The 8,045-nt window shown below is 41.2% G+C and overlaps 1 non-coding gene across 1 annotated transcript; it reads left to right on the top strand.

Annotated features, from left to right (window-relative positions):
* The first annotated feature begins 2,824 nt into the window (after positions 1 to 2,824).
* On the top strand, positions 2,825 to 3,037 carry LOC116275637. Its single transcript, XR_004184732.1, has one exon. It is a non-coding gene; the product is annotated as a small nucleolar RNA U3 (small nucleolar RNA).
* Positions 3,038 to 8,045: the final 5,008 nt, after the last annotated feature.

Here is an 8,045-nt window from a genome sequence, read left to right as displayed (position 1 = left end):
AGATATCACTATACACCTATCAAAATAACCAAACAAAAAATGGTGGTAACACCAAATGCTGGCAAGGATGCAGAGAAATTATATCATTTGTATATTGCTGGTGGAGATGTATAATACAGCCATTCTGGAAAACAGTTTCTTTAAAAAAAAAAAAAAAAAAAAACTAGACATATAGTTATATGACCATATGACCCAGCAGTGGCACTCCTGGGCCTTTATTACAAAGACATGAAAACATGTTAACATAAAAACCTGTGCATGAAACTTTATAGCAGCTCTATTCATTAAAAGCCAAACACTAGAAACAGTCCAGATGTCCTTCAATAGGGTTGGTTAAACAAACTGTGGTACACCCACATGGAACACTACAAAGCAATAAAAAGTAATGATCATTGATAAACACGACCACCTAGATGAATGTCCAGAGAATTATGCTGAGAAAAAAAAAGTCAGTTTCAAAAGATTACATACTATTTGATTCCATTTACATGACATTCTTGAAATGACACAATTACAGAAATGGAGAACAAATTAATGGCTGCCAGGAGTAAAGAAGGGAGTGGTGGGCAGGAGGGAAGGGGGTGTGGCTACAAAGGGCTACACTAGGAATCCTCATGGTAAAGGAAATACTCTGCACCTTGATTGCATCGATGTCAATATGCTGGTTCTGATATTGTACTATAGTTTTACAAGATGTCAGCATCAGGGGAAGCTAAAAGTATATAAGAAATCTCTATTATTTCTTGCAACTGCAAGTAAACTTATAATTTCTCAAAATTTTAAAATTAATTTAAAAATCAATATACAAAAGATAGGTGTGGAAGATATTGGGTATTTCACAAGTCCTTTAGAGGCACCTGCAAGGAATATTTTACTGTATATTCTTGAACATGAGGGATGCATTTTCCTCCAGTTGCACCATCAGATCTAGTTTTCTTATGGCCCAATCAATTCAGACTGTCTGCTGGTGTCCAGGAACACCTGCAACACCTCCAGCAAGGATTTAAAACAGCTCTGGGCCAGCTCTCTCTCCCTTTGGGACCCTTATCAGGTCCATTAGAAACACTCACATATTTCTTGTTTTGACAGCCCTGGGACTGCAGACCTCCTAAGGCAAACAAACATTCTCTCTCTCTTTTTCTCTGTTTCTGTCAGGGCATCTAACCAGTCTCTGCCTTATAATTTTTCACACATGAGTTACATACTAGTACCTTTCTCTAACCACAAATGACACCTGTTTTTCAGGTAGGCCCACTTAAGACCTTTTACGACCCAAGGTGAAGGGAAGATCTCATAGCTCTTTTGAAAACATTTTCTCCTCCAATATCCTTTATATTCTCAGCTTAACTGAGAGAACTATGGGTTGCAAAACTAACTTTTTAATGTCGTTTTGAAAATGTTCTTCTTGCTCTGGCCATTCATACAAGGTGTGTCATTTTGTGATAACTCAGTGCCCTAGTCAAAACTTCTAATTTAGCATTCTTCTTCACATGTAATACCTAAACAAGGATTAAAGTTGATAAGAGGACCGGGTGCGGTGGCTCATGCCTTTAATCCGAGCACTTTGGGAGGCCAAGGCGGGTGGATCACGAGGTCAGGAGATTGAGACCATCCTGACTGACACAGCGAAACCCCATCTCTACTAAAAACACAAAAGAATTAGCCAAGCATGGTAGCACGTGCCTGTAGTCCCAGCTACTCAGGAGGCTGAGGCAGGAGAATCGCTTAAACCTGGGAGGCGGAGGTTGCAGTGAGCCAAGATTGCGCCACTGCACTCCAGCCTGGGTGACAGAGGGAGACTCCATCTTAAAAAAAGAAAAAAAAAGTTGATAAGAGTAAAATGACCCAAAATGCAAAGGATACGAATAAACAATTCACAGAAAAGAATACCTTAAAGGCAAAAATAAAAAAGAAAAGAATTCTAAAATACACTAATAGTGTGATTCACTTTAAACCTATCAGACTGGCAAAAATTCAAAAGTTGATCTTATCAATCACTGATGGGGAGTCAGAGAAAAGGGTATCTGTGCACTGCTGATGATAATGTAAATTTGTATTGCCTCTTTGGAAATCAATCTGGAAACATCCGTTAAAAGCAAAAATATGCATGGAAATACAAGCTCAATGTGCTAGTTCAGGTCCTCTGAAAAGTGGATGCCAAATCAAGATTAACATGCAAAAGATTTATTGGAGAAAGTGCCTGTGAAGAGTAATGGCAGAGGGAGCAGGAGTAAGTGGAAACTCTATGGACTGTGATCCAGATCTGATACCTGTGCAAGGAGAAAGGGAAGGAAGGATTGGGTAAGAAGAGCCTGAGACTGCAGCACAACTCTGAGAACATTTCGGCTGTGCTGATAAGGAGTCCCCAAGCAGACTGCTCATTAGAGGAGTCCTGCATTGGGAAAGAATGAGACACACTCAGTCGTTGACCAGGGATTACAAATCCTCGTTATGAATGGCCTCGTAATGAATGTCATCGTGATGAACCTAAAGAGCCAAGAGCTAGAGGCTGTCAATCAACTATGCTCACTGCAGTAGGGTCTCTCAAAGAAGATCTAAGTGGCATGAGCACAGAAGCATGAGAGTATGGATATGAGGATATGGTGTTGAGAATTGTTCACGATGGCAAAACAACTAGAAACAAACCAAATACCCAAATTAGGGGAAAGGTTGAGTAAATTAAGTCCTATCCCCACCAAGGATTAATATGTAGTTCATCAAAAAGAGTGAAGTATGCCTTACTCTTAATCGAGAGGAGTTTCTACACATTAATGCTAAGAAAACTAGTGTATGACAGCATCTCATTTATTAAAAATCAAAGACCAATACTATACTTTCAGGGATCCTTTCTTTAATTCATTACTAGAGGTTTCTCTGAATGTGTAGAGCACCAGAAACCACTAGAAGGAAACACAGTGTGCTCTCTCCGGAGTGTGAAGCCAGCCCTTGGTGTTGCTTGGCTGCAACTGCCCTTTACCATTGACAATTGTTCTCTTCCTTAGGAAGAATGAGAGGGAAAGAAGGCAGTCTTTGTGGTTCCCATCAAAAAATAATAATAATAATTTTTAAAAAAATAAAAAACCAAAATACACAGTTATATGAGCTTAACAAAAAGTGCACAAGGCTACAAACCAGGCTGTTGGCCTCTGTTATGACTTTTATCACAGCCTGTCCACATGACAGTCCCCCCACTAGACCAGGAGCCCCTTGGGGATTGCAACCTAACATGGCACCTGATACTTTGTGCTTAATAAGTACTATTGAATGATTAAATAAATGAATGAATGAACTCAAAGGGAAGTTATAATTAACCAAATGGAACAGAGATAAGAAGCAGACATAGGAATCTTTTATACCTAAGAGATTGTAACTGGCAATTTGCTATGAATATAAAATCATGTATAAGTCTTTTATTATTAAATGACTTCCGTGTATCTTTATTCATTATTTTAATGCAAGTGTTTCATCCGTCTGTTGTTAGTCTACTTTCAAAGCCTAAAAGGAAGTTATCTTTAAGGTACCATAAAATTGTCACATTACTAAGCATAAAAATAGAATACTTACAACTGTTTTTTGAAAACAGAATCTTTCATTACTGGGCAGTACCAGCAATAGATATGCTGTTAGAATTCACTGTAAATACAGTGACTAGAGAGTATATAGTTGCAGAGTCAATAACCCTTCATTTCAAATATAGACTACCACCATTTAGCTGTTCTTCCACAAATATGTCCCTGCTGCAACCCAATTAATCACCAGCGTTTACAATCACCTGGCCCCACTAGGCTTCCTTCCCCCACCACAGAGCTCTCACCCACTAACTCAGCAACAGCAGTTAAGAACGTACGTAGGTCATAGGATGACCACAGTTATGTCCACTCCCACAGTAAATGTGACTGTTCACGTGTCCACCAGAGGTAAATGGAAAAAAATAGACAAAACAACCTTGCTAGCAAAAGTCTATACAATGGCAGTCTCATTCAACTAAAAGAAGGAACAAAATGAAAGGTGAGGAAACAATGTTAGAACCAACCGTCCCACGAGGAATAGTTTTGATAGAAAACGAGTGAAAGCAAGTAAACAGACTTCAGAAGCCCTGAAAGACAGTGAAACAGCCAAAGAGAAGACCAATTCAGGAAACTCTGTCAGGAAGATGATTAAAATGTCAAAAGACAGAATTGAAGAAAGGTATGTCAAAGGCAGTAAGGAAGCCCAAAGATCTGGGCTCTGTGTGTGTGTGTGTGTATGTGTGTGTGTGTGTGTGTTTGTATGTGTGGTGTGATATTCTGAGATGGGCATGTAATATTCTGATATAAGTACTTCTGAGCACTTTTTACTTGCAAATGGGTACAAATTACATCCTTTTTAATGATGTTGGCCATATCAGTGGGTGGTGGTGAGAAAAGAAAAATGGAATCAGGGGTGTATGGGTTCTGACCCTAGCTCTGTCATTATCCAGCCCCTGAGCAAGTCATTTAATTCAATAACCCTAAATCTATTCACGACACATGATGCCCAGTTTCTCCAGACCTCTATAAAAATATAAGGCCAGATCTCTGTTCCCCAAATCAGAGTCACCAGAGAAAATTGCCAGACCCAAGCCTAGAGACTCTACTTTGCTAGATCTGGGGTGAGCTCAGTAAGGTAATATGATTTTTTTTTTTTTGGACAGAGTTTTGCTCTTTGTTGCCCAGGCTGGAGTGTAGTGGTACTATCTCAGCTGACTGCAACCTCCACCGCCTCCCGGATTCAAGTGATTCTCCTGTCTCAGCCTCCCGAGTAGCTGGGATTATAGGCACCTGCCACTATGTCCAGCTAATTTTTGTATTTTTAACAGAGGGGGTTTCACCATGTTGGCCAGGCTGGTCTAGAACTCCTGACCTCTGGTGATCCACCCGCCTTGGCCTCCCAAAGTGCTGGGATTACAGGCGTGAGCCACCATACCTGGCCGGTAATATGAATTTGTTAAAAACTCCTTCAGAAACTCTGAAACTGAGCCAGGTTTATGAAGCACTGGTTTGTATGATCTTTATGGTTCCCCCCAGCTCGAAAATCCCAGAGTGATTCCTGAGTCACCAAAAACAAACTGAGATGTGCATCCCATCCAATTGAGTGTTTAATTCACACAAGCCATGGAAGTAACAGAGCTATTTACTTCATTTTCAAATAGACTCACTTACCAGACACAGCTAATTTTGTTTATTATCTGGTTGGGGGCTGAGAGGAAGGTGCATTTGGCACTGAATCATCTGCCTTTGTGTCAATGCACCTCCAAGTCAAGTGATTAAAAGAATTGAAGTGGGCTGAGCATAGACTGGTGTATAAGCCTATTACAAGACCTAGAAAGAATTTATATGTTCCCAAGAGACTAAGTGAAAGCCATAAGTATAGAGAGAGCAAATGTTTTCATTTAATATTAACTTCCCCTTTCAGAGACCCCACTGAGCGCTGTGCAATGGGCTGGCATGGGCAATGACACAGACGAGAGAGAATCTGATTATAATGTATATGAGGGAAAAGTACCTCATTTAGGACTCCTCTCATCCTTCACTCCTATTAGTTTCATTTACTAAGAGTATAATATTGTTGAGCTCACCCCTTTATTAGAGGCTTCTTAAAACCACAAGTATGAAATTTTAATTTTGCACAAAATATTTGTGTTCGGACTGCTTACCTAGATTCAAAAATTGATTTTATAGCTGGAAAACCTTATACTATTTGTGGCCCCTTTAAAATATCTTGAAATCTCTAATTGATGAAAACTATTTAACATTATGTTTCCTGATGGTATCGTGCACTAGGCTATAGTAATTCATTTCATCACAGCTTCCCTAGGACCTCCTGTGATGTTTATGTGCTTGCTGCTATGGTGATTTGATTTTCATTTATAAAAGAATGTGTTACTACCTAGTCCTCCCCATTTTCTAAGAAATCTTTTCTCTTAAATTAGAAACCAGATATGAATTTTAACCTTTTGGGTCTGTGATAAGTGTTTTAATGGCTTCACTTAACAAAAGATACTATTATTTAATTGCTTTGATTTATCTAATTTTGTGAAAATCCCAGGGAAATAGGGTTGCTGTGAAAACTAAATTAATACTCGCTGCCATGTATGAACTTCTTTCACACTCAGACGGCTCCTCAATGGCACTTCAGCTTCATGACACACAATTCTCATGCTAATCCAAAGGTCTGGAATGACAAACTATTAGAAGAGGAAGGGATCTTAGAGCTTATCCAGTATCCCTTCTTACTGGTTTGGAAATCTACCTATCTATCCATCTATCTATCTATATCTATCTTGAAATGTGAGTACTCAGCTTCTGCATGAATTCCTGGGACAGGAGAAAGCCTGTACCAGAGTTGGAAACTGTAAGAACTACTTGGAAATCCCATCATTATATAGAGGTGTTTACTACTAAACTCACAACTGTGACCTCTGAACAACAGAATAAGACTAATTCACTTCTCCTGACAGCCCTCAAAGTGTTTGAACACAGCTGTGCCTACAAAAACATCTCAAAGTTGCACATCCCAAGAGGCTGCAGGAAGAAGGCAGATAGTAGGCAGGGATAACATGCGTCTCCCACTTGGATGGTCAGAACAGTGTGTGGAGATTTACACTGTGAACTTTTGTTCCAAGAACTACAGGAACATACCAGGAAAACCAAAAGAATTTACAGATCCTTTGAAAGAAATGGCATGCCATAGAAAACTCAGTGAGACAGAAGAAAAACTGTGAGTTCCCAAAGTTCCCAAAGTGTGAGGGGGGAATAACCTGCCTCCAAACACACATCCCCACTGGGGAATCTGAAAACTCAGATCATGGGGGAAGGATTTAACCCTACCTAGAGCTGGAATGGATTTAGGGAGCTGCGCAAAATGTAAAAGGAGAAGCAGCAGTGAGAAGACCCTTTTAGTCACTCCCAGTCTCCAGCGTGAGCCCAGGGAAGTCATACCTGACTGTATCTCACAGGGTCCCTTGGGGAAGGTAGTCAGCAGAATTAGGGAAGGCTGACTGACGAATAAAGTTCATCAGTGAATAAAGCTGATGATAATCAGCTTTAAATAAATAAAGGGTGAATACAGCTGCCAGCTGAATTTTGTGATACTCTCTACTGGGCATGAACTTCCTTGAGCAGAATCTGGGGGACAAACAAGAACAGCTGCAGATACAGGCACAAGAGCTGCTGCCATTGTGAACAGATGGGCAGGGGCTGTGGCCTGAAAGCCATGCTTACTTTCTCAGGGAGGAAGCTCCTGGCCTGGTGCAAGTGTGAGTTCTGCACACAGGTTTCACTGTTAGCAGGTCACTGCAGGAGCAAGACGGCCTTGCCAACTGTGTGGGAAGAAGATGAGGCCTTTTGCTACCAGCTACCTCGCACTTCCCTGGGAAACAACACTGCTAAATAGAGGCAGCCATGCTCCTTTCTAAAACATAACCCCATTGCCCTCAGAACCACACCTTCATCCTCCACAGTGGCCACAGCAAGCTCTGCCCAAGAAGAGTTTGACCTCAGACCTACCTAACCTTGCCCCCACCTGATGGTATTTCTCTAGCTCAAATCCCTCTACTTACACTGCAGCTGGTGTTCCCTTAAAAGTGCCACCTCCTGGCTGGAGGCCAACAAACTCAGGCCATTACAGCAACTCATGTCAGAATAACCCTGATCCCAAGAAGAAGAAAACAATACCTAATTCCACTGCTTGTAATATCCTGGCTAACCAGAGGTCCTGAATGTATCCACACAGCAACTTCACTGCTAGCACAACCAGCACTCAAGAAAGCCAGCACACTAAACCTATCTACAGCCAAGGATTCTCACAGAGTCTACATCACTCCCCTGCCACCTCTACCAGAGCAGGTGCTGGTATCCGTGGCTGGGAGACCTGAAGACTGATCACATCACAGGACGCTTTGCAGACGTTCCCCAGCACTAACCCAGAGGCTGGTAGCTCCCCTGGGTGGCTAGAGCCAGAAAAGCAATAACAATCACTGCAACCCAGCTCCCAGGAAACCTCATCCCTATGGGAAAGGAGAGAAC

This window comes from Papio anubis, chromosome 6 (genome assembly GCF_008728515.1).
Source record: "Papio anubis isolate 15944 chromosome 6, Panubis1.0, whole genome shotgun sequence".
In the NCBI taxonomy this organism is placed as follows: domain Eukaryota; kingdom Metazoa; phylum Chordata; class Mammalia; order Primates; family Cercopithecidae; genus Papio; species Papio anubis.
This window is presented reverse-complemented; position numbering and strand designations above follow the sequence as displayed.